At 37.9% G+C, this 25,647-nt stretch overlaps 1 protein-coding gene and 1 pseudogene across 2 annotated transcripts in view; both read left to right on the top strand.

Annotated features, from left to right (window-relative positions):
* The window catches only part of SLC35F4 (solute carrier family 35 member F4), a 293,839-nt gene that overhangs the window by 86,467 nt on the left and 181,725 nt on the right, over window positions 1–25,647 (top strand). The gene's annotated exons all lie outside the window — the stretch shown is intronic.
* On the top strand, window positions 3,564–5,433 carry LOC115852457 (torsin-1A-interacting protein 2-like; annotated as a pseudogene).

Here is a 25,647-nt window from a genome sequence, read left to right as displayed (position 1 = left end):
CCCACTTGTCACTCCTCTTCCTCAGGGGTAAGAGTGTGCTTATGAAAAATTCCTTTTAGTGAAGGGGAAAACTGTCTCTCTCTAATAAAGGCCCAAACTGTTAGGGTGCTCTGTTGTTTGGTCTCCTTTGTAATCATGACTTACAGTGTCTGCACTTCTCTTTCTAGTATTAATTAACTACACATGGCATTAATTAACTATATATGGCATCACTCACTGGAGTCTCCTCCACGAATCTGTCATTCTTCCTGGTGAGACTTCTGCTGCACCCACAGACAAATGGGGGCGGCAAGTTAAGGTATTTTCTCTTTATAAGGAAGAAAAAGAAAAGTAGTGGAGCCCCTGCTTAAAAAAAAAATCAGTTCATGGGTGATCTTATTTGCTGTGATGCAACTGGTGTGTGTGTGTGTGTGTGTGTGTTCGAATAGACAGGAGGTAATTTTTTTTAATTTTTTGGCACTTTCAGATCATAAGAGAATTTAACATTAAGCCAACTCCCAAAATTGCTCCTGAGCCTTCCTAGATATTTAGGTAAATCTTTAGGTAAACTGAGACACAGTAGTCTTTCATTGTTAATTTTACAAACTGCCAATAATCTACTTTCCATATCTTTTAAAGATATGCTTGTAAAATGACATAGCCTATTAATTTTTAATGAATGTTTCTAGATTTTAAGCACACAAAATTATCAACTAGTAATAGCATGTGTAATTTTCTGAAGCTGAAAAACAATAGCACAGTTATTTATTTATGCTTTGGTCTGCTAAGCTTATTACCAGACAAGGAAATAGCATATCATATTTTTACAAACTGTTTAACAGTAGTTATTGGTAGCAGTTCCTCACAAAGCCAGGTGGGAAGTAGTTTTATTTTTTTCAAAAGTTTGCTTTGGAAATGAAAACACTATTGCTTTATACAAAATTACTTTTGCAATATGGGAATTCTGATTTTAAAAAAGAGACATTGTCTCTCCATAGCGCAGTGGTAACATTTTTAAGATTCTAATGACATACTCAGGAAACATTCATAAATCAGTTAAGTATCTAGCACAGTAATGTTTTACTCTGTGTGGCCTTGGGAAAATGATTTCACATTTCTATTTTCTACTTGTCTTTGAAGAAATAGAGATCATGGTAATCTATTAACATCTTTGAAGCTCTCTGGGATAAAGAATATGCTAATTATTCTTTTGATATTATAATATTTATACTTTATTTAAATATGACTTTTGAATTAGACCAGTCCATTCTGTTGAACTAATGACAAATTTGGAGATATGATTGGTGTGTCTTTGGGACACAGAATTTCCACGTCCTATGTAATCTCAAAATTTCTCTGGTCTTGTGATAATAACATGGCAGCTTCATTTTTAATGACCATGCTGTAAGGCACTGTTGACTCTTTTCTAGAGATTATTATCATTTCATTGTTTTGGTTAACATTAGTTTGAAAAAATTGCAGCTCTAATTTTAGCTGTGGGGACAAATATTTGTGTTGTTGGTGATTAACAAGACTTCTGAAGGTCAGATGTAAATACATAAACTCTACTGCAATATTAGTTTGCATTTCCCCTTTTTTGGTAAGGGTGTGGAAAAAACCAGAACAAAGTATACCAAAAAGGGAATGATAGTTTGAAAGAATAAAGTTGTAATTTAGAAAAGGTAATTTCAAAAGATACCTTGAGTAATGCATATTCAATATGAAAAATACAGGTAATGCAGAAAAAAACAATCACTCAAATGTTCTATTACTTAAAGACAGTGTGTTAACAATCCTGAGAATATTCCAGATCTGGTTTTCTAGTACACTTTCCTTTTACATTGTTGTGATTATACTACTGATACTATTGTATGTGCTGCTTTTTTCATTTACTATTAGAACATAAGCAATTTATAAATTGTCACAAACTTCTCACAAACTTTTCATTGGCAACATAATCTATTATCAAATGGTATAGAATAACAGATCATTTACCCTTATTAGTGTGATTGGTGCTCTGATATTTACTGAGTTTTGAGAGTTTATCCTCTCTCATTTATTCTCTCCTCTCTGCTTGGCCTGCTAAACAAAACTAAGGCTTTGGTGCATTTACTATAAAAGTTCTAAACCTGCCTGAGCAGGACTTCTGGTTCCAAAAGACAGAGCAGCATAAAACTCAGATGCAACATGGTAATTACATTATTTAATTATGAGACAGATATGTGCACATTTCTCTGTAAAGTGGATTTGTTCAAACTCAGTAGCTTCTGGATCCTAGGAGAAATTGAAATATTGTCTCTTGAGAAGGTGTGTGCTTCTGGCAACAAAAATGAAAATAAACAAGTGGGACTCCATTAAACCGAGGAGGTACAGCACAACAAACAACAAATTGAAAAGGTAGCCTCCAAAATGGAAAAAAAAATTCACAAACCATATATCTAATGAGGTTAATATATAAAATATATAAATACCTCATACAACTCAATAGCAAAAAAAAGCAAATAATTCAACTTAAAGGTGGGCAAAGGACCTGAATAGACATTTTTCAAAAGAAGGCATATAAATGGCCAAGAGGTACATGAAAAGATGCTCAATATCACTCATCGCCAGGGAAATGCAAACCAAAACCACAATGAGATACCACCTCACACGTCTTAGAATGGCTATTATCGAAAAGACAAGAAATAGCAAGTGTTGGAGAAGGGTGGAAAAAAGGGAATACTTGTGTACTATTGGTGGGAATGTAAATTGGAGTAGTCATTACGGAAAACAGTATGGAGGTTCCTCAAAAAATCACGAATAGAACTACCAACTGACCCAAACATCCTACTCTAGGTATATATGTGAGAAGGAATTGGGAGGATTCCCTGGCAGTCCAGTGGTTAGGACTCCATGCCCTCACTGCCGAGGGCCTGGGTTCAATTCCTGGTTGCAGAACTAAGATCCTGCCACAAACCCATGTTCATTGCAGCATTATTCACAATAGCCAAGATATGGAAACAACCTAAGCATCTGTCAGTCTATGAATGGATAAAGATGTAGTAGACACATACAGTGAAATGTTACTCAGCCTTGAGAAAGAAGGAAATCTTGCCATTTGTGACAAGATGGTTGAACCTTGAGGGTATTATGCTAAGTGAGAAAAATCCAACAAAGAAAGACAGATACTGTATGATCTCACTTAAATGTGGAACCTAAAAAAGTCAGACATAAAAACAGAGTAGAATGGTGGTCACCAAAGGCTGGGGGGTGGAGGAATTGGGGAGATGTTGTTTAAGATGATGTTTACAGCTAGTAGATAAATAAGCATAGTGAATAATAGTCGATAATGCTGTACTGTAAACTTCAAAGTTGCCAAGAGACTAGATCTTAATTGTTCTCATCACACACACAAAAAATTATAATTACATAACATGATAGAGGTATTAGCTACCAGCTTGGGTAGTAAACATACATAGTATCTAAGTGTATCAAACCAACACATACATCTTAAACTTACACAATGTTACATGATCTCAATTTTTAAAAATTAAAATATGAAAGTCCATTTTTAAAGAAAAATAAGGTGTGTGCTTGAGAGCCTCATGGCTTATGGTGGTAAGTATCTGCAGCAGCCCCAGGCTGAGTGCGATGTGGAAGACAGTACAGTATGTGGTAGTTTGTGAAAACCAATTCATCTAAATGAACTTTCAGGAGTTTTTAGATTTTTCCACAATTTTACCTCTTTCCCGATAAAGGTCTAACTCTTTTTTTTTTTTTTTTTTTTTTTTGCGGTACGCGGGCCTCTCACTGTTGTGGCCTCTCCTGTTGTGGCCTCTCCTGTTGTGGAGCACAGGCTCCGGACGCACGGGCTCAACGGCCATGGCTCACGGGCCCAGCTGCTCCGCAGCATGTGGGATCCTCCCGGACCGGGACACGAACCCACGTCCCCTGCATCGGCAGGCGGACTCTCAACCACTGCACCAGCAGGGAAACCCAGGTCTAACTCTTTTTAATCAAGCTAACCATTTAGGGTCATTAATTAGGATCACTTAAAACTGAGTGTAAGGGACGGGGACGACGTTCTGTTCCGCCGCATCCAAGGGGTGCAGCTCGGCGTTGTGGAGCAGAAAGAACACTCGAAGGGCTTTCCTGACATTGACAGTCGACGATTTAAAACCCCGCTAGAATTTGTAAGTGTGTGAAGCATTCCCAGACCCTTCAACCGACTCAACAGCAGCTACTTCCCTGTGACTGGGTCCTGATTAAGGTCCTCCCAAGAAAGACTTCATTGCATCCACGCTCAAGAGGACTCTGCCAGGTTTTCCTGACCCCTCTACATCGCTATCAAGTGCCAAGCCCTTAAGACTTGGGTATGTGTATTGCAACGGCAAGAGTGCCAGTGCCCACCAAAGACCCACTGGACCTGTCAGCTCCTCTGTTTCACCAAGCAGACATAATAACTTACCAGCAAAGCAGAGTAAGCCAGGTGCCTCTGCGTGATACCACCAGCTGATAACACACAAGAAAGAATCATTAACTTAGACTAGAACCCTACCTTTTCTTGAGAAGCTGGGATTGAAAGGAGCTATTCTGAGATCTGTGCTGCTAGTAAGTGACTGATAACATAGACTGGATCAGTCCCTGAGTTCAGAGACTTGGTTGCAAGTGAGTGAAAAATAGACAACGAGAGGCTTCCCTGGTGGCGCAGTGGTTGAGAGTCTGCCTGCCAATGCAGGGGACACTGGTTCGTGCCCCGGGCTGGGAGGATCCCACATGCCGCGGAGCGGCTGAGCCCATGAGCCATGGCCACTGGGCCTGCGCGTCCGGAGCCTGTGCTCCGCAATGGGAGGGGCCGCGACGGTGAGAAGCCCGCGTACCACAAAAAAAAAAAAAAAAAAAATAACGAAATGTTGAAGAATTGCACAGAGGTGCAAGCCACATTTTACCCTCTCCAAGTAATGGTGGTTGGACTGAGAAAGTGCTAAACCAAACCTGTAATAGGACTGGTTGTTTGGGTGTCTCTCTTTGTCATTGTGGCCTCTTACTATTACATTGCTTTCTGTGTTGTCTCTCTAGGTCCCCTTGTTCTCGGATAATTCACATTGCCCTGACTGGACAGCAATGGTTCCCTAGTTTAGAACTAGGCCACTGGTTGTACCAAACTGAACTGGTTGAGAATGAATGTTGCCAAGTATTCTTAGACCGTATTAACAGAGCTGAGTATTGCCCTGAGTGTTATCCTGATAATCCTAAGAGAAGCCTTGTTCTTCCTTGGTCTTTCCCACTTGAGGGGGCTCCCCAAAATCTTACCAGCTGGACCTTTGAAAAAGCTTGCCACCCATTTCTTCTGGGTCCTCCACTGTTAGAAAAAGGATATATGAGTCTAGAGTTGCTGGTTTTAACCCTGCATTACAGTGAATCCTGATCAGAACAGACAAAACCTTGAACAAAAAACCTGGCCAAAGCAAATAACTTCTTAAACTTAAGATTTTCTTAAAGTAAAAATCATGGAGACTCCAGAGGGTTGTGTACTAGTAGCCCAAGGAAGATGGAAAAATGACTCCTTTCTATATCTGATCCAGACTGTCACTGCTCTGGGAAGCTGCTTAAATTGTTGTTGGATCTGCTTCCGGGGTCTATGCATCTCTTCTTCAGCATGAATTTAATCAGCATTCCAAGCCAGACTGTTCATCTAGAACCTGACTAACCCATATTTCCTATGTTTTGGAATTAGCTTACTCCTAAAAATCTCCACAGCCTAATGATTGACATTATTATGACACGGTAGTCCTGGAGGAGAAGCCCCCTACTGTGTGTACTTTCATTATATTCTAGTGATAACTTTCGTGTGGGAAAGCATCCTTGTAGCTGAATTCTAGATTATTCCAGTAAAACAACTAGGCATTTTAATAATAAACGATATTGTTCTAAATTCTACCTCATATATTAATCGGTGATAATTATATATATATATATAATTTATTCATATATAACTGTTTATTCATCATTGGCTCTATTTAACTCATCCTCAGTGTGGGTGTGACGTGATCGATAACTGGTCACTGTTAGAGAAATCACATTCAATCAGGCAACACCTATATAGGTGACATAAAAGCATGCAGAAATGCCTCTGTCTACATCGCCTTGGCTCTACGTAAGCAAATACTATCTTGTCTTTGTGGTGACTGAACATAGAATGTCCTCCCCTGGCAATGGAAAAGTACCTGTCCTAGGAGATAGGTGACTAAAGAAGTTACCCAGCTTGACTCCATATATATTATGAACGGTTTAGCGGAAGCATTTTTCTTAGAACTAAGAAGGTCTTACCTGACAATGGCCTCATTCTGACCTTCACTTGTTCATAAGAATCATGGAACTAGAGTTCAGGTAAGAAACTTAGAAAAAGCAGTTGAAAACATCTCAGAGGCCACTGAACAATTTTAAAATTCCACTTAAGATTCTAGATAATCCAGTGCTTGTGTAGCGACTCAATGTTCTCAAGGTCCCAGGTCCTTTCTATCTTTCCCCTCCGGGATCCTTATCACATTGGCTTTTTGTCCTCATAGTTCTCACCAAGTACAATGTAGCTTGTTGCTGCTCCAGACATTTCAATCCCAATCAAAGGCCGGAAGTAGGGAGCAAAAAGCTTTCTCCTTTCAGGTCTGTTTCTTTTATTGGGGAAGAAGATCTTTCTCAAAAGTCCCTCACAAATTTTTTCTTACATCTCATTACAGCAAGGATTTTTTTCCGTACATCCTTGAATCACAAGGGAGCCTGGGAAACCTGGCAGAGGGGAGTGGAGTTGGCATTGCCTGGATAGGGCACGTTGTCTCCCCTAATAAAATCAGAGCTCTTTTAGGAAGGAAGAAGGAAGGAATGAATGGCTGTTGGTATGCAACAAATCATGCCTGCCACATGTTGTTAAAAAGTCACTTGTTAGTCTGTTTAAAGAATGTATCCCAGAGATCTACCCTGTATCCGCCTTATGTCTGTCATGATGGAAGTTCTCTTCTGTTTTATTGCTGAATAAGCTGTGTGGACTGCTAAGAAAAACAGAAACAAAACCAAAACTGACTGTAGAAGATACTGTTGTAATTTGTGTGCTGTTTTCAAATTGACATCACTGTCATTTTGACACACTTGTGACTGTGTTGAGTACACTTGGCTCTGGTTCTGTGATTCCTATATAGATGGTTAGGTGTTTTATCTTGTTCTCTAGGCGTTTCCTTCATTCTCTATATGTTATTTCCTTGCAGGGTCTGTCAGTCAGCCTTTCTTGTAATGATGCTGTGTAACGACCTCAAAATCTCAGAGGCTTACAACGAAGTGCTTTTTTCCTTGCTCATGGGTCTGTGGTGTTCCCCTGGACTCAGGTAGCCTCAGGCTATGTTCAGGGCTGCTGCATGGGTCTCTTCTGGGGTTCAGACTGAATGCACAGTGACTACCTTAGTATATTTCCCTGTGGAACTGGCAGAAGTACAGGAGGGCAACCCAAATGCACAAACCCATTTTAAGTCTCTGCTTGTATTATTTTTACTGATATCCCATTGAAAAAAGTGAGTCATATGGCTAAATCCAAGCTCAGGGGGTGTGGCAGTACAGTCCACACACTACCAGAATATGGCAAGGACATATAATACTACTATAAGAGAGTGACAAATTGAGACCCATAATTATATTTACCATACAGTGTTTAACATGTTATATTTGGGGCTTAGCTATTTTTTTTCTCTATTGGTTTCTATTTTCATAAGGCAACTGGTCTTTTCTGTGCGTTTTAAAATGTCTTTTTCATCAGAGGCTTTTCCTCCCAGATAGCTTTGCATAAGTTTTATGGGCATCGAATACTTTGCTGTTACTCTTCATAGAATGTTTGAGTTGGAAGGTACCTTAGAGTTTCAGTTCTATCACTTTGCAGATCAGAAAACCGAAGTCCAGAGAGGTTAGGTGACTGGTGTAAGAACACACAGCTAGCCAATGACAATATATTTTCACGTGCAAAGTGAGGAGCAGGACATTTTAAAGTTCCTTTTTTCCTTTTGACCCTTATGTCCTATCTCATTCTAAGCCAGTTCCCAGGGCCACTTCCCGGGAGTTCAGCTGGCCTGCCTACTTTGGAAATACTAAGCACAGAATAATAGATGGAAAGGGCAGAGGGAGCACGAATGAGCCCCACGCCCCCTCGCCCTGCAAGCTGGCTGGCAGGCAGTGTCCGTCCTCCCCAGCAGGCGAGGTGGAGCCCTGGAGTGTTGGGCTCTGGAGAAGAGGCACAGGTCTTCTGAAGGTCAGGTGGATGACCTCTCCCTGAGAACACCTTTTAAAATGGTTTCATGAATCCTCCCAGTTGCTAGGAGATTATAGCAAGGTGTTTTCTGTGGACACTTGGGCATGGTTTTGAAAGCCCTTTGGTGTGAGAGAGAGTCATGAAATTAGGAAGTTTGAGATGATTTGTGTATGTGCAAGAGCAAATTAGTGTGTTTCCATATTTTAACGGAGCAGCAAGAGCACATCCATCTTGTCATTGTGTACAGAATTGTTAACAGTTTCATTTGTGTCACCTATCATCTGAGATTCCCAGTGAAACTGAGTAGTTCATCAACATCAGGTAATATTTATTAACAGTCTGTGCCTGTGCGTGTGTGCACGGGTGTGAGCCCCTCAGCTTGGTGCTTAACTGCTTCATTGGTTTCCTTCCATCCGCTATGGCCAGGAGCCAGCTGTGCCTACTTGTTTCATTCTGCACATATGGTGCTTTCAAATGACACTATTTACATGCAAATTAAAAAAACAATCATTTTTTGGAGGAAGAACCAAAATTCAGTTGGTTGTTTTTGCTGCCTGAGAAGTTCTTTCCATTACCTATCTGCTCTTAGTGCTTTTGTGTATACGATTGTGATACGTTACAGTGATGTCAATTTGAAACAAGTTGCATAGATAGGATGATAACACTTCGAATCATTTCTAAGTTTGACTGAAAAAAAAGTTATATAAAACTTAAAATGCCCACATCAGAATTAGCAGCAGTTTACTCTGCAGCTGAGGTGATCAAGCAAATGCTCATGAACCTGATGAAAATAAGAAATTATTTATCAGAAATAAAACCTGCAATACAAGGGTGGAGAATTTTACTCTGTAGAAATAAAAAGTTAAATATTTTTATTATTAATTTTATATAATTATTCACAAGTTCACTGCAGAAATATTTTTATACTATAATTTATGTATCACTTTCAGTAATTTAATTGTTTAGAAATCAACTTGATATTTCATTGTGTTCCTTTTTCAAAGGAATGAGATTTGTTTTTTTCATCTAGTGGTTTCTAGTCCAACTGATTTCTGAGTCACTTTCCTGCAGCTGATATTTCTGACAGAATTTATAGTGCTGTGTCATGAATGATTTAGGATTTTTAATCGTACTTGACCACCACATGGCCAGATTGGTTAAATGACTTGAATGTGTAAAGTTGGCCAGAAATTCTGATGACTTCACTGTGGTCAGTTGAATCACTGGGAGTAAACATGGTGGCAAACTCTTGAATCTTTTTTTTTCCTTTCTTTCTTTACTCACATTGGGGCCTCAGTGAATGCTTCCTAAATGACTGGAGTCTTTGAGCTTCTTTTAGATTACCTAAGAGAAACTTGAAGGCTGAGCACACACGTGAAAGCCATAGACAAAACACGAAAGTTTGTTTGCCAAGATTTTTCTATTTTTTCATTGATCCAAACCTGGCAGGCATTCAAAGTTGTATCCATACATATAAACTGACTAGGGAAGGCTATGGCTACATTTAATGGAAATATTAGCAGATAACATTTATTGAGCACTTACAAAATGCCAAGTTGTGTGATAAGCGTACATCATCTCTTTGAAATCCGGTTAATAACCCTTTGAGGCAAGGAGCTCATTTAATATCTATTAATAGATGAGGAAATTTGGTTTCCAGAAATAATGTAACATGTTCAATGTTATGTAGCTAGTAAGTGGTGGAACATGAATTCAAAACCCAATCCTCTGAATTCCACCAACATCTTCAAAATTTCTGGTCTTTTCATTAATCTCCGATGCCAATATGTATGACAATTGAATCCTTAAAGGGTCATTTTTTTCAGAAATACATTTTATCTGTGCATCTGAAGCACATAAGCTTGAGTAGTTTTATTCATATATTGTTTGAAGGGTATTATAGTTGTAACATTTTCAGAACATACCCAAAGAGACCTTTTTGTCTCAGGTCCAGTGGCCAGAATGATAAATGAAATGGGGAATCTTAATGAAGTCCAAGCCAAAGGGTGAGTTAAAATGAGCCATGTGGGCCCACAGATGAAGTGAAGCGAAGTGTTCATGGCTGCTGTAAAGGAGAAAGTCGAAAAAGAACATTTAAGAAATGAGCATAGATAACCTCTACTTTAAGAGTATATAGATTTTTCTCTAAGTATTGCTTGAGCTACATCATGAATTTTGCTACACAGTATTTTTATAACTCTTCTGAAATTAGTGTGTTCTCGTATCTAGTATGATTTCTTTGAGTCATGGGTCACTTAGAAAGTGTGTTTCTTAAATTTCTAAACATATTTTCTTTCAAGGCTATCTTTTGCTAATTGATTCCTAAGCTAATTTATTCTGTGATGAGAGAGTAGATTTGTGTGATACTGATTTTCTAAAAGTTTTAGAAATTTTATTCCTGGCCTACCATATGATCACTTTTGTAATTTTTTAATGTACGTCTGAAAATATGTGTTCTATATACATATGTATATGTCGTATCTTCTTGTGTCTTTGAAATCTTTTGTATCCTTATTGTCTGCTTAATCAATGAATCATTGAGAAAAGTGTTAAAATTTCCCACTAAAGGGTAGATTTATCAGTTTTAAAAAAAATGAACATAGAAAAGGAGAAACAAATGTAATTTTTCTCAGGTATACCCCTTTCACTATGAATTAAATTGTATTCTGTTAATCAGAGGTCCCTGGGCACATTCTTGGGATTTGGGAAGTTACGCAGTAGAGGAAAGTGGACCTTTAGAGAATTCTCTTCCCTGCTTTTCAGACACAAGTTTCTATTTTTTTAAAAAGGTAATTCATACACGTTTGTTTTGTTGGGTGCTTTAAAAAGCAAATTTCTCAACTGTGGCCTCATTTCATTGTCAGGGAAAGCAGGCAGAGGAGTTCCCATTGAAGTGGCTGGGTCATCCAACATCAAGGAAAGGAAAATGGAGTCCTAGGCCAGGAGTCAGGGTACTACCATCGCTGCCATCTAGATTCAGTTGTGATGTCTGGCATCATCACAGAGAGATTTCATGTCATGTAATGCTCTGGGCAACAGAGGGCTAATTTTTCAATATCAAAACATTTGATATATTATGATTAACCTGATAATCATTTTGATTACATTTGTATAATATAATAAATATTTTCCTAGTTACTCTGCTGGTGATGGGTATGGTGAAACTGTCCTTGATAAGCGAGGGTAGTTTGGTAACCATTTGTTACTTGTGCTACTGTCTCATGCATGGACGTCCTCTCAGAGATTACTGGGGTGTATTGGTCTTACTTGGATTGCTTTGCCTTCAGAACCCTGTTGTTCTTCTTATGGTTTTCCTCCTTCAATCCTTAGGGAAGATTTGTTCCGGGAAATTTATTTACTGGTGGCAAGAATTGACCACATGGCTTCTGTGACTAACGCATACTGATTTCTCAGGGCCCAGAGTTAGCATTGGCTTCTGAGAACTCCATTCGAGATCCTGGGGACAACATGGCCGCAACTGTATAGAATCTGCTTTCACAAAGTAACTGGCAGTTGCCACAGACACTTAAGGAATTGTCAGTTAGTTTCACATTTCAGGTCATGTTTGAGGGATTGTTTCTCTAGAGCCTCTTTTGCCACAATTTCTATTAAAAAGACTATTCTTTACACAGCTATTTTTTAAACTGAGTAACCGATATCTGTGGTGGAAAAGTTACAGCTAAATATGCTGGACTGGCTTTCCTGATAAAAGATGTATCTTAACTGTGGCAGAGAGAAAAAAAAAAAAAAAGCCTTGATGGCAGACAGACCTGGGTATGAATTCTGGCTTTGTCTCATACTAACTGTAAGACTTTATGGTTTCCTGGCTTTGTCCTGTACTAACTTTAAGACCTCAACAGGGTGTTGTCTGTTGCCTCATCTATAACATGGATCCAAAAGTGACTTCCCTGTAGGGTTGGTGGGTTACTTATGGTGTATGTGCCTAATGCATATTCCTAGCTCATCATAAGTGCTCAATAAAAACTCGTTGATATTGTTTAACATATATAATTGGTTTCAAGGAAGACAGTTGTCTTCAGGGAAGCAGCAAATAGTCTTGGTGTCCCTATATTTTTTTATTGCAGAATTTCTTTCCTGAATTTGATCTTGAACGTTACATTTACTTTCATGATCTGGAAGAGAACATTTTGAGAAAAATTTCCCCCCCTCCTGCTAACTCACTGTTCATGGCTTTTTGCTTCCTGATAGTGAAAAAGTGACTAAGAGCCCATGTAGTACAGCATATTATATAAGCCTCAAGTGTATTTCTTTGGTGTTGTATCACAGATAGGTTTTCCTATTTCTATGTGTAATGATAGGGATAGGTAGGGATTAGAGAATGGATTATAAAGCCAAAGACAGTGCATGCTGTGCAAGGTGAAATTAATTATGAGAACACACTGTGAAGCACAGGTGCACCTAGAAAAAACATAACTGCACAATTTAAAAATATACTGGACAGTTTTATAAAGTGACAACCTATAACTTCAGGGAAACAGTGGGTAGCAGGATTTATGTACATGGAACTAACTTTTCGCCTTCCATTCTATGTTGACAGGAAATATCCCCCTTCCAGTTCCTCCACATATGTTACTGCAGTATTTGTGCAATTTCATTACAGCTTCACAGCACTTTTGGTCCAAAGGGACTTGTAAACCGGGGAGCATATTTTCAGCCCCACTACTGGAAGGCAGAGGAATTTGCAACTGCACATTAGAAATTAGTTAGAAACAGAATTATTAGAAACAGAATTATTAAATGGGATATGGACACAAATGGAAGTGAAATGGGTGAGGTGAGATTTCAAGTCGGGTACATTCACAATAAGTGCAGAATGAGGGAAAAAAATCTGACTTAATGAACTTGGAGGAACTAAAGCTAGGAGCAAAGTCATTAGAAGAATATACGGTAAAATTATACTCTCTGAAAGACTCCATCGAAGCTATAAAAGCAGTTGGAGGCCCTGAAATAACACTGGTCTTCTTTATGAAATGAGGAGTAATCTGTGAGGCATCCATGGGGGGAAAGCCTGATTTGGAATTTTAAATCGGCCGGTGAAGTTTTGAGCATGTGAAATACTAGTGCCTCTGTTTTTCACACTAAGAAATTTTGAAGTGGAGAAATCCTGTGCCCTAAGTGTGCAGGACAAAATAGTTGTTGGTATCAGTCCTTCTCATGGTTTTCAATGCACTGAGGTAGACACAACAACCAGATTTTACTGTTCTGTACTGTGACTTACAGGGTAATAGGTTGACCTGAGAGTTCCAAGCATTTACTAGATTATGAAACATACCAGGATCCGTATTCATTTGCTCACCATGGAGAAAGGAACCTAGGAGATTTGACGAGACAGTTGTTGCAAATCCCATATATGCAAACTCTCTTCTCATTACCCTAACCTGCCGCCAGATTCCCCAGCTGCACAGCTTGGGGTGCTTGGAGAGCTCACGAGGAAGAGAGAGGCCATGGAGGTGGAAAAATAACCCAAGAGGTTAAGCCTGCCTTCACCTTTTTCCCCACCCCTCAGAATGTTTGATTGTATACCTTGTTTTTCTGGGAGCTTTGATCATCAGTTATGAGACAGCCCTTAGCTCAGTGATAATAACTAAGTAGAAAATACAATATTTCTGGCTTCTTAACTGTAAAAGCGAAACACGCCATGCCTGACATCCCCTACCATCACCCACACTTCCCAGAGACAACCCCTAAATGCTGCATGTCGGCCAATGACCACATTGCACAATAATCAGACAGACGTCCTGTCATTTAGGCCTTGCGCTGCCACCACTTTGTCAGATGGGGAGAGCCTTGTGACCCCCATGCCCTCCCCTTTGAATTACCCTCTGAAGTGCACTTCTGTGCTGCTGCTGACAGGCATTTACCAGGCTGTTCCCTCACTAGCGCGGGCTTTCATCTCATTGCTCCAAATGGATCACCTGGGACCCCGCTCTACAGTCCACAGAATTATCGCTGGGTTAGTGTTTTTATAATTTTGTTTTCCTGTGAGTATTTTGTTGTTGTAGTTGTTGTAGGACTTCGTCTTCTAAATTCAGAACTGGAGCCCTTGGCGAAGGAAGCAGAGATGGTATTTTTAAATGATTAATGCAAAGCATCAATAAAATATTGAAAATATGGCTGCTCTTTTTCAAAAAAGGCTCCCCCTTAGGCTATGGGAAACTGTAGTCAAAATCCATTTAAAATTTGTATTACATCAGGTTTTATAAAGAAAGGGGCAGAAAATCCATAATCATTTCTTTCAAAACCCCCACTTAAAGCTCTGTTACAGAATCTCTAAGCACCCTGACAACACTGTAAGAGGTACCCTTTGTCCACACTTCTGTACTTTTCTCAGGGGCCTCGTAGTAGGTGATGACGCGGCCCCTCTAGCACTGACTTAGTTTTTCTGATTGAATGCCTGCCTGCCTTTGTGGTTCTGTGCAGCCTTTGTTCAGAGATATTTCTTACTAATATCCACAAATTCACCTCCCGAAATGCAAAGGGCAGGTTCCATTCACTAAATGTTAAATAGATAACATGTTAGATGTGTGACATTGAAATTATGCAGTTATTTTATGAAGTTTGGGCTGATTGCATCTGCACAGATTCAGACCCAATCTTGTATTTCTGTGGAAGAATGTTGAACAGTCTGGTGTGTACTCTTCAGAGAATAAATTCACCTGCTTTGCATAGAGGCACTTTCAAGGAAAACATGTACAGCAGGTGCTATGGCTGAGCTGAAAGAAATCATTGTTATGAAAAGGATGGGTGCCTGGCCTTGTGGGTTGAGCTCATGACTGCTCTTGCTAATGGAAGCCCAGCTGGGCTATTGGAGCCTATTAACAAGGTACTGAGGCAGAGTAGCAGAATGGCTTTAGTAGAAAAGCCTGTGGGTTGTTCTTACCAGGGTTGCTCTAAGTATTAGGGCTGATGCTATGTTCTCTGAAGTCAAGGGTGATGTTTTCTGGAAATGTCTCACAAACTTAAGATTCTTTAGAGTAACTGGAAAATGAGAACCAAGGCTGTCTCTTATAGAAGTATCCCTCATGGTTGAGATAAAATTAAGTTTCCTTTCCCCCCTCTCTGTGTAATTTTTCCTGTGTATAATTTATGGTAATCCCAAACCCAAACAAATTGAGAAAAATTGTGATATGCCATTGACGCAGAGAGCTATTTTGAGAATTTTAGAAGGGTTTCGTGGGGGACTGATTAGTGAATCCATGAACATTGCTGGCCAAAAATAAGAAATTAACTTTGTGAAATTCCCTTCCCCGGTTCATTTCACTGTCTACTGTTCTATGGGTCTTGCTGTTCACAGGATGGTTTTGGAGAACATCATTGCAGTTTTGGAAAGATGTTTCTTCTTTTCCTTGCCTCTTTAACAAAAAATAGGATTCTTGGTATGTTCTCTTAGAAATAATTTTCTCTGGAGTTGAACTAGGTCTCTAAATTACAAAGGCAAATTTGTTTTAAAATTTACACCCCTAAATCTTATTGGGTAAATGGAAAAGAAGCATTTTAATGTAAGCAAAGCCAACAGAATACCTTAAAATATTCATTGTTTTACCCTTTTTGTATTGTCTTTGGTTTTGGTGTCAAGATAAGACAACTCACAAAATGAGTTGGGAAGTGTTCCCTCCTCTTCTATTTTCTGGAAAAGATTATGTAAAATTAGTGTTAAGTTTTCTTTAAATGTTTGGTAGAATACTGGAGAGTGAAAACATCTGGACCTAAAGATCTCTTTCTCTAGAGTTTTTAATTATGAATTCAATTTCTTTAACGGTAGTAGGACTATTATCTATTTTGTCGTGGTTGAGTTTGGTAGTTTGTAGTTTTCAAGGAATTGATGCACTTCTTCTAAGTTGTAGGATTTATGTGCATAAAGTTTTTTGTAATATCACCTTTTAATCCTTTTAATGGCTACAGGATCTGTAGTGATAGTCTCTGCTTCATACTTGATATTGGTGACTTGTGTTCTTTCTCTTTTCATTTTTGTCTGTCTTGCTAGAGGCTTATCGATTTTACTGATTTTTTTTTAAGAACCAGCTTGTTGTTTCATCGATTTTCTCTATTATTTACCTATTCTCAATTTCATTTATTTCTACTATTATCTTTATTATTTCCATCCTGTTTACTTTGGGTTTACTTTGTTCTCCTTTTTCTAGTTTCTTGATCCATTTAAGAGCTTCCTGCATTTCTAATGTAAGCTTTTTAGTACAATAAATTACCCTCTCAGCACTGCTTTAGCTGTATTCTACATATTGCGATGTGTTGTTTTTTAATTTCAGTTCTAAGTATTTTTAAAATTTCCTTTGAGACTTTCTTTTTGGCCCAAGGATTATGGAAAAGTGTGTTTATTTTCCACACATTTAGAGATTGGTCTTGTTTTCTTTCTGTTATTGATTTTTAGTTTGATTCCATTATGATCAGAGAATACACATTCTAGTCAGATTTCAGTTCCTTTAAATTTGTTAGGTTTGTCTTATGGCCAAGGATATGGACTATCTTCGGGAATGTTCCATGAATGGCGTTTGAAAATGTATTCTGCTATTGTTGACTGTAGTGCTCTATATGTGGCAATTGGATCATGTCAGTTGATTTTGTTTTGCAGATCTATGTCCTTGCTGATTTTCTGTCTCCCAGTTCAATCAGTTGGTTAGAGGAGGGTGTCAAAGCCCCCAACTATAACTGTGGATTTTTCTGTTTCTCCTTTCAGCTCTCTCAGTTTTTGTTTTATGTTTATTAAGGCTGTGTTGTTTGGTGAGTACACATTCAGCATCATTATGTCTTCCTGGTGGGTGGATCCTTTAATCATTTTTAGTGCCCTTCTTGTCTCTAGTAATTTTCTTTTCTCTGAAGTCTGCCTTATTAGATATTAATCACTCCTGCTCTTCAAAATTAATATTTGCATGGTATATCTTTTCCCAGCCTTTTACTCTTGACCTATAGGTTGTTGAATTTGAACAACAACCTATAGGTCGTTTTGTTTCTTACAAACGGCGTATAGATGAGTTATGTTTCACTATCCATTCTGCCAATCTCTCTTTTGTTTGGTGTATTTAGGTTTAAATTAATTGGTCTATTTATATTGAAAATAATTATTAGTATGTTAGAACTTAAGTTGGGAAAGTAATTTTTATTTTTATTTTCTGTCTAACATTCTCTTATTCTGCCTGATTTTTTTGTTAGACTAGAGCCTCTGGGAAGGAAAGAAGCTATTATCATAGTATCAATACCTTGGCTTCAGCAACCTGTGACTACAAAATACATTTGAATTTCATTTTAAGTACCAATCATCTGATTATCATGTGCTGTGCTCAAACAGGTCCCCCAGTTATTTCTAAGGGCTCTGTTTTATGCTGTCTCATGCTCAGTAATTGGTTTCCATGCTCCTGGGCTCTTGCCTAACCTGCCTTGGCTGTCAGTGACTCTCACCATATCCCCACGTTACTGCGTGCAGCTATCTTCGGTTATGTCATTCTGAGCTAAGAGAAAGAACTCCTGCTCTTCTTTTTGTCCTAAGTTCTTCCCGTCAGTTTCCTACAGCAAAACAGTGACCAGACCAAAACTTTCCATGAACATTTGGTTAAGGTTTCAGAACTATGGGAGGGAAGGTGAGCCATGGAGTAGCCAACAATTACTACACAAACTCAGACACTTCCACAGCAGAATATTCATGGCTGCCCTGAGTGCATGTGCACACTGTGTCCTGAATAAGAGCATTTAGCCCAGGAGATGCATAGAGGTTGAAATCTAGTCCACTCCCAGTTTATCATGCTCTGTGCTTTGGCTGGGACTGCAGCTGCTTGGAAGGGTCACCTTTTTCTAAATCACACAGAGGTAGTGTATGGGTTTAAAGTGACCCCGGTGGACCCTTGCTAATACCCCTCCTTACTTAACAACTGGCATGCTTCAATACCTCAGAAAGCAACTACACCCTCGTGGCCCAGAGGACTTTGGGCAACCAGATATTTGTTCAGCATTTAAGTCCTTTGCTGCCTGTAAGTTCTCAAACTTTTCGAGACCATACTCTACATCCTATCAAACACATTGACATAAACATATATCCCACATTAATTTAATATTAATTGAATGAAAGGATTTTTGTAAGTTTTCTCTGGAAATTATTTGTGACTCATTTAATTTATGACTGGCAGTGATTTCTTGGCAATCGTACATATTCGAGAATTCTTGCAAAAAGAGATAATCTGACCAATTAATTTCCAAATGTAATGACATTTTAATGAATACTAATTTTAACAATTAGTGCTGTTGACACAATGTTACACTTTGTAGGCGTTTAATTAAACATCTATTAATATTAATTTAGCAGTTTTCTTATTTTGGAGTCAATAATTTCCCCCCAATTTTCATACATTTGTATAGGCTCTTAAAATGCTTGTGCCTGTGGTTCCCAATGCAAAATGGACTTTGTGGGCAACTGCCTCACAGTCCAGATCTGACTGCCGAGAACCTGGAGAGAGCTTATCTTCACCTCATCTGTAAGGCTGCTTTCTGAGTCCCCATTTCCCCACCATGGTTTGACCCTTTTCCAGGACAACTGACGGCATGAACATCAACTCCCTTAGGGCAATTCCACCTCCATCCACACATGTACCTTGACCTCTAGTCTTCCGAAAACAACAGATTACAGTGGTGCAGCATATACACATTTCCCCAGATTTGGGTTTTCTGTCTTGAATAATATCATGTGTAGAAAATAAGTGGTCTAGTCCACTTATTATCATAGTTTCACCAGTTTATCAACTCCTTGAGGTCAAGGACATAGTCTGGTACCAATGCCTAGAACAGTGACTGGCACACAGTAGGCATGCAATACATATTTGTACATATTTAAATATTTTTTAATAAAAATAATTTAAAACAGTGCTGAGGATTTCCAGTAAGTTTTTTCTTTGAAAAGTGGTTTCAAGTTTGAGAATCACTGTTTTAAAGATAATATTATCTACAAAGCTATCACTGCCCACCGATGAGACAAAACTTTGCATTGTTGATGGAACACTCAGCTCCTTGGAGTGGCAGCCTCAAACCTCCCGGTTTTTAGAAAGGAGTCTTTGCAATACTTCTGCCTAATTGAAAGTCCATTGGCTTTCCTTACTCTGGACCAAAGGTTCGTCTACCACAAAGCATAATCAAATGCTTACACTTTCCTAAAGTGGCATAAAACTACTTGCAACTTTTAAATGGTACATTTTTCAGTTTTAACCCATGTAGGGTTTAAAAAATCCTAGAACTCAGCAGCAGTCAGGGTCACTTCGATAAAAAGACAATTTAGAATTCTTGAAAGGAGGGGAAACCTTAAACTGAGAAGTACTTCAAGACTTCCCATTAATTTCAAATATTTATGCTGAAAAATACTGTTCTGTAAATGAGCTATGAACTTGTAGACTCTCTAGATTATGTCCAAGAGGACTAAAGGTTTGAAACAGGTAGAATTTTAGTTTACTTTTGCTTATGCATAATGATTTAGGTAGATCAACTTGCAGATGAGATAAAGTAAGATGGTCTTCTTCTTGGAACCACGTGGCAGGGAGACCAAAAGGATGTGTGTTTTAGTCATCCATTGCTCCATGACAAACCGTCCCAAAGCCTAGTGACTTAAAAGTAACAATTTATTATTATCTCTTATGGTTATGTGGGTTGACTGGCTTTGGCTGGGAGTTTCTTGCTTTGGATTTCTCATGCAGTTTCAGTCAAATGGGAGTGGGGTGGGGCTGGAGCCATTTGAAGGTTCAATTAAGTGAACATCCAAAATGGCTCAATTACATAGTTGACAGTTGGCTGGGAACTCAACTAAAGCAACTGACAAAAGTGCCTACATGTAGCCTTTCCATGTGGCTTGTGCTTCATGGGGCATGGTGGCTGGGTTCCAAAAAGAAGCATCCCAATAGTATTTGTTCCAAGACTTCTTAGGACTGAACCCCAGAAATCACAGAATGTCACTTCTTCCATATTCTATTGGTCAAGCAAGTCACTAAGACCAGCCTAGGTTCAATGGAAGGATAATTAGATACTACATCTTGATAAGGGCGTGCCAAGATTACATTCTAGAGTAGTAAATAAGATGAGAAATAGCATTGTCTATTGGAATGTTTCCTTTGGAAAATACAAGCTACAGTAGCATGAAATGGTAGATACAATGTGTGTTTGGAAAGTGGTATCATTGACTATTAAAGGATTATAAGTCTGTACTTTGCAAACCTGAAGCACAAACATTAATAATATTAACTATACTTAATAATATAATATATAATATAGTTAATAAGTATATTTATATAGCAATTTCTGTGCTTCAGGCTCTAAGATTTTTGTAGGTACTAAGTCATTTAATCCTCATAATAACCCAGTAGATATTATTATCATAAGTTTATAGAAGATGAAACCAATGCAAAGAGGTTGAGTCACTTGCCTGGGGTTACAAAGCTGGTAAACAGCTGCTATTCTGGCTCTAGAGTTTGCACTCCCCATCATGATGCTATCCTGCCTCTGAATATTCGATATTCTTTTTACTTTAAATTTTTTTTAAGTTAAAACTATTCTTTAGTATGTCTTATTAGTTGTATTAAGGTGAACAGATGTCTTTCTTTACATACTTTTTTGCCCACAAATGAGCTAGGGAAAGTAAGAGAGGCAAGGTATCTCTTGAAGCTGGGTATTTTGATACTGGCAGAAAGCATTATCAAAGTATAAATTCCAAAAAGTTAAAAGCATGACTTATACAAATATAAAATGAACACATTTCAAAACATATTTAACACATTAATGATGGAACTAACAAGATGGGAAAGTTGGTTGAAAGTGAACTGGAGAAACACTGAAGTGTTTATATTAACTGAAAGAAAGGATGTTTGAATAAGATTGATAATTTAGATTTAAAAAGTGGTTAATATTCTACAAGCCAGCAAAACTACAACTTTGGGGTTCTCTTTTATTTTTTTAGATAGAAATTATTTGTACTGTTGGAGTAATTCATTTGCATTGCTATGGGACAAGTTATATTACTATTTTCTGCAATTAATTTCTACCTTTACAGAATTATGAACTATTCAAATCAATAGCACGTAACAAGGGGAACAAAGCTACAAATCCATAGAAAATCAGATAACCCTTGGGCAGTGCTAAATAATGCCTAGCACTACACAGAAAGTGTTCTCAGTTATCCATTTACCCCATGCCCAAGTCTTGGACAATTTTTCCTAACAGAATAAAAATGAAAGTCCCCAAAAGACAGATGCAGTGCACTTTAGTTGTTTTATCTGCTGTCCAGCGTCGGAACGTATCCTCTTTGTTTAGGAAAAACACCACTGAGTGAGTCTTGGAGAGAAGCAGGGTTTCATGCTCTGTCTGAATCCCAATAGCAAGGATGCAGGCACATAAATTAGATTTGCCCAACTAGATACTCTTGCCTGAGACTCTGAAACTTGAGTGAGCGATATGAAGAAGTAATGGTGGCTTGAATTCACTTCACTGGTAGTAAAGGTTATGCCAGCTGTGTTAGCAAAGACCCCCCACTCAGGTTGTTCTTATGGCATGACTTAGCAGTGGGTCTAACCTCCCAAATATCTTGCTTTCAACCTACTTTCATATCAGTTCTGTGAGCCTCCTAATATCCTTTTTAAGGAGTTTCATTTCTTCTTAAGTAGCAGGAAATTGTTTCTGTTGCTTACAATCCAGAACACTGAAGTATTTGTAGATAGTCACACTCTCAGTTGTCCTCTCTTTGCAAAACCTTTTATGCTTATCTTAGATGCATTTTTGTGCTTTATTTAAGGGAAAATTACCTTAGTCTCTTGTTAAAAGTATCGGCTGATGGTAGGTGTTTTCTATTTTTAAAAAAATCTGCCTTCTTGACTCCATGAGTCACACTCTGTGTGTGAGAATTAGTTATGTGTTTTTGATGAATGTATAAAAGTCTGTACAAAATAGAAACCTTAATGTACAATGGAGAGCTGTAATGTTTCACAAATCAGTGTACATTAGAAGTTATTAATCATTTACTCTTCCTGAAAGTCAACTTTCTAAACAAAGTCTTCATTATCCAGACTTTTATAATGACCTTTTAAAGTTTTCCTGGTTATAGCCATCATCCGTCTTTAATTATCTTTGAGTCATTTTATACCTTTGTAGGGTTAATGAAATCACATTAGGATATTCTACAAAGTAAATAGAGTTTCTCCTGTCAAGAGAACTCACACATATGTATACGTTAAGAATGGAAGAATGTCTCCTTCTGGCCAGTATGCAGTAATGAGGACCAGATTTATCCTTCTGCCTGAAATGGTTAAAAATTGGATAAAATATGTGCAACAACTCTTTTCAAGACACTGGATTTCAGGTAATGAAGGACAGTGATCCCTCAAAGATGGAAAACAAATGAGTCAAGTCCCACAATCACCCCAGCTTATTGCCTGGAGAGAATTTCTTATCTGCAGTGCAAAAAGAGGGAACCCACACAGAATCTAACAGATTTCCTAAGTTGAGGAGATGGAATTAAGAATCTAGAGAATTGGGAGAAAACAATTCAGCTAGACATCAAAGGGCAGAGTGCCAAATAGCAGAGACCTATAATAGAGAGAACTCAAGAGATCTGCCAAGGATTCCCTTTGAGTTTTCAACAAATTACATCCATGTGAGGAAACTACCCAGGGCCAGGGAAATAGTCTTCCAAAAGGATTGCAAGTGTCTGAGGCTTCCATAGGATTGGGAATAGTGTCTATTCACACTAGCCAGGTAGGAGAACTTCCTAATTATTGGGGCAGTGAGAGAGCACTCAGTAGGGTCTTGTCTCAATAGTAGGAAATAATTAACCCCAGACTAAATGCTGTTCTGGTCCTGCCTAACAGATCTTAAAAGCAAGACCAAAAAAAAGAAAAAAATAAATTGTTTCCAAGTACTGAACTATGTCCCAGAGAAAACCTCAAGTATATTTGTAAGAATACAAAAATAACATATCCATCACCCAATATAAACAGAAAAACAATTATAAAATTCATCTGGAACCACAAGAGACCCCCAATAGCCAAAGCACTCTTGAGAAAGAAGAATAAAACTTGAGGAATAACACTTCCTGATTTTGAAATATATGACAAAGCTACAGTGATTAAAAGTATGCTGCTTTAAATATATGGATACAAATAGGTCAAAAGTATGGAAAACCATATATCATGTAAATGTTAAAAGTCAAACTCATAGAAACAGAGTAGAATGGTAGAATTGAAAATAAAAAGAAAACTCAAGTGGCTGGCTGTATTAATATCAAACAAAGATTTCAGAGCAAAGAATAATACCAGGGATAAAGACGGTCATTTGGTAATGATAATGGGGTCAATTAGACAAGAAGAGATAATTCTATATATTTATGCACCTAACATCACAACTTCAAAATACATGAAGCAAAAACTGATAGAATTGCAAAGAGAAATAAAAAATTTGCAATTATAGTCAAATATTTCAGTATCCATTTCTAAATAATTGATAGAACAAGTAGAGAAAATTTTAATATTTCAGTATTTACTCTCTAAATAATTGATAGTAGATAAAAATTAGTAAGGACCTAAGAAAACCTGAACAACACTATTAACCTAATAGGGTTATGGTCAGTTATGACCTAATTGATATTTATAAAACATAGTATCCCTGAACAGCAGGATACACAGAATATTTACCAAAATAGACCATATTCTGGCTATAAAAACAAGTCTTAAAAAGATTTAAGTCATACCAGTATGTTTTCTGTTCTCAATAGAATTAAGTTGGAAATCATTAACAGGTCTAGAAAACCCTCAAATATTTGGAAACTAAATAACACACTTGTAAAAAAAAAAATGGGTCAAATATTCTTAGAAATTTTAGTTGAATGATATGAAAATGAAATAAAATACCTCATATCAAAATGTGTGGGCTGCTGCTAGAGCAGTACTTGGAGGAAAATTTATAGTACTAAAATGTTTATAGTATAAAAGAGGAAAAGTTTCAAAGACCTCACTTTCCATCTTAAGAATTAGCAAAAAGGAGAAAACGAAATCAAAGCAGGAAGAAGAAAGGAAAATATGTCGAGTTGACCAAAAGTTTCCTTCGGTTTTTAAGTAAAAATAAAAGACACATTTTTCATTTTCACCAGAAACTTTATTGAACAACATATTCACCACTTCATTCCACTACCTTCTGCTATTTTTCAGGCAACTTCATAAGTCCATCTTCCCAAAACTTTTTATCTTTTTGAGCAAAGAACTGTTCCAGGTGCCTTTTAGAGTCTTCTAGGGAATTGAAATTTTTTCCATTAAGAGAATTTTGTAAGGACCAAAATAAATGAAAATCTGAAGGTGCAATGTCTGGTGAATATGGCAGATGAATCAGAACTTCCCAGCCAAGCTGTCACACTTTTTGCCTGGTCATCAAAGAAACATGCGGTCTTGCGGTAATCTGTTGGAAGATTATGCATTTTCTGTTGACTACTTCTGGATGCTTTTCATCGAGTGCTGCTTTCAGTTGGTCTACTTGGGAGCAGTACTAGTTGGAATTAATTGTTTGGTTTTCTGGAAGAAGCTCATAATAGAGGACTCCCTTCCAATCCCACCATATATACAATATCACCTTCTTTGGCTGAAGACCAGCCTTTGGTGTGGTTGGTAGTGGTTCATTTCACTTGCCCCGCGATCTCTTCCATTCCACATTAATGTACAGTATCCACTTTTCATCGCCCATCACAATTTGTTTTAAAAATGGAACATTTTCATTACATTTAAGTAGAGAATCACATGCAGAAATACGGTCAAGAAGGTTTTTTTCGCTTAACTTATGTGGAGCCCAAACATCAAAGTGATGAACACAACCAAGCTGGTGCAAATGACTTTCAGTGCTTGATTTGGATATTTTGAGTATGTAGGCTATCTCCCGCGTGGTATAACATTGATTGTTCTCCATGTCTTGATTTGATGGCTATCAACTTCAACTGATCTACCCGATGGTGGAGCATAGTCCAGTGAGAAATCTCCAGCATGAAACTTGGCAAACCACTTTTAACACATTCGATCAGTCACAGCACCTTTACCATACGCTGCACAAATCTTTTTGTGCATTCCAGTTGTGTTTTTACCTATCTTGAAATAATAAGGCATAATATGCGAAAATGCTGCTTTTTTCTTCCATCTTCAGTATTAAAATGGCTACACAAAAATTCACCAGTTTTGATAAGTTTTTTAAAATGCATGTTGATACAACAGCTGTCACAATACAATCTGACAAAACTGTTTTGAATGAAGTTTAAGACAACTAAACTCTACTAGAGCCATCACAAGGTAAAAAAACCGAACGAACTTTTTGGCCAACCCTATAAAAGAGCAGAAAACAATGAAATAGAAAACAGAGCAGCGGCCCAGAAATGT

Source organism: Globicephala melas, chromosome 2 (assembly GCF_963455315.2).
Source record: "Globicephala melas chromosome 2, mGloMel1.2, whole genome shotgun sequence".
NCBI classification, from domain to species: Eukaryota; Metazoa; Chordata; class Mammalia; order Artiodactyla; family Delphinidae; genus Globicephala; species Globicephala melas.
Note: the sequence above shows the minus strand (reverse complement) of the source record. Positions and strands in the feature narration are given on the sequence as shown.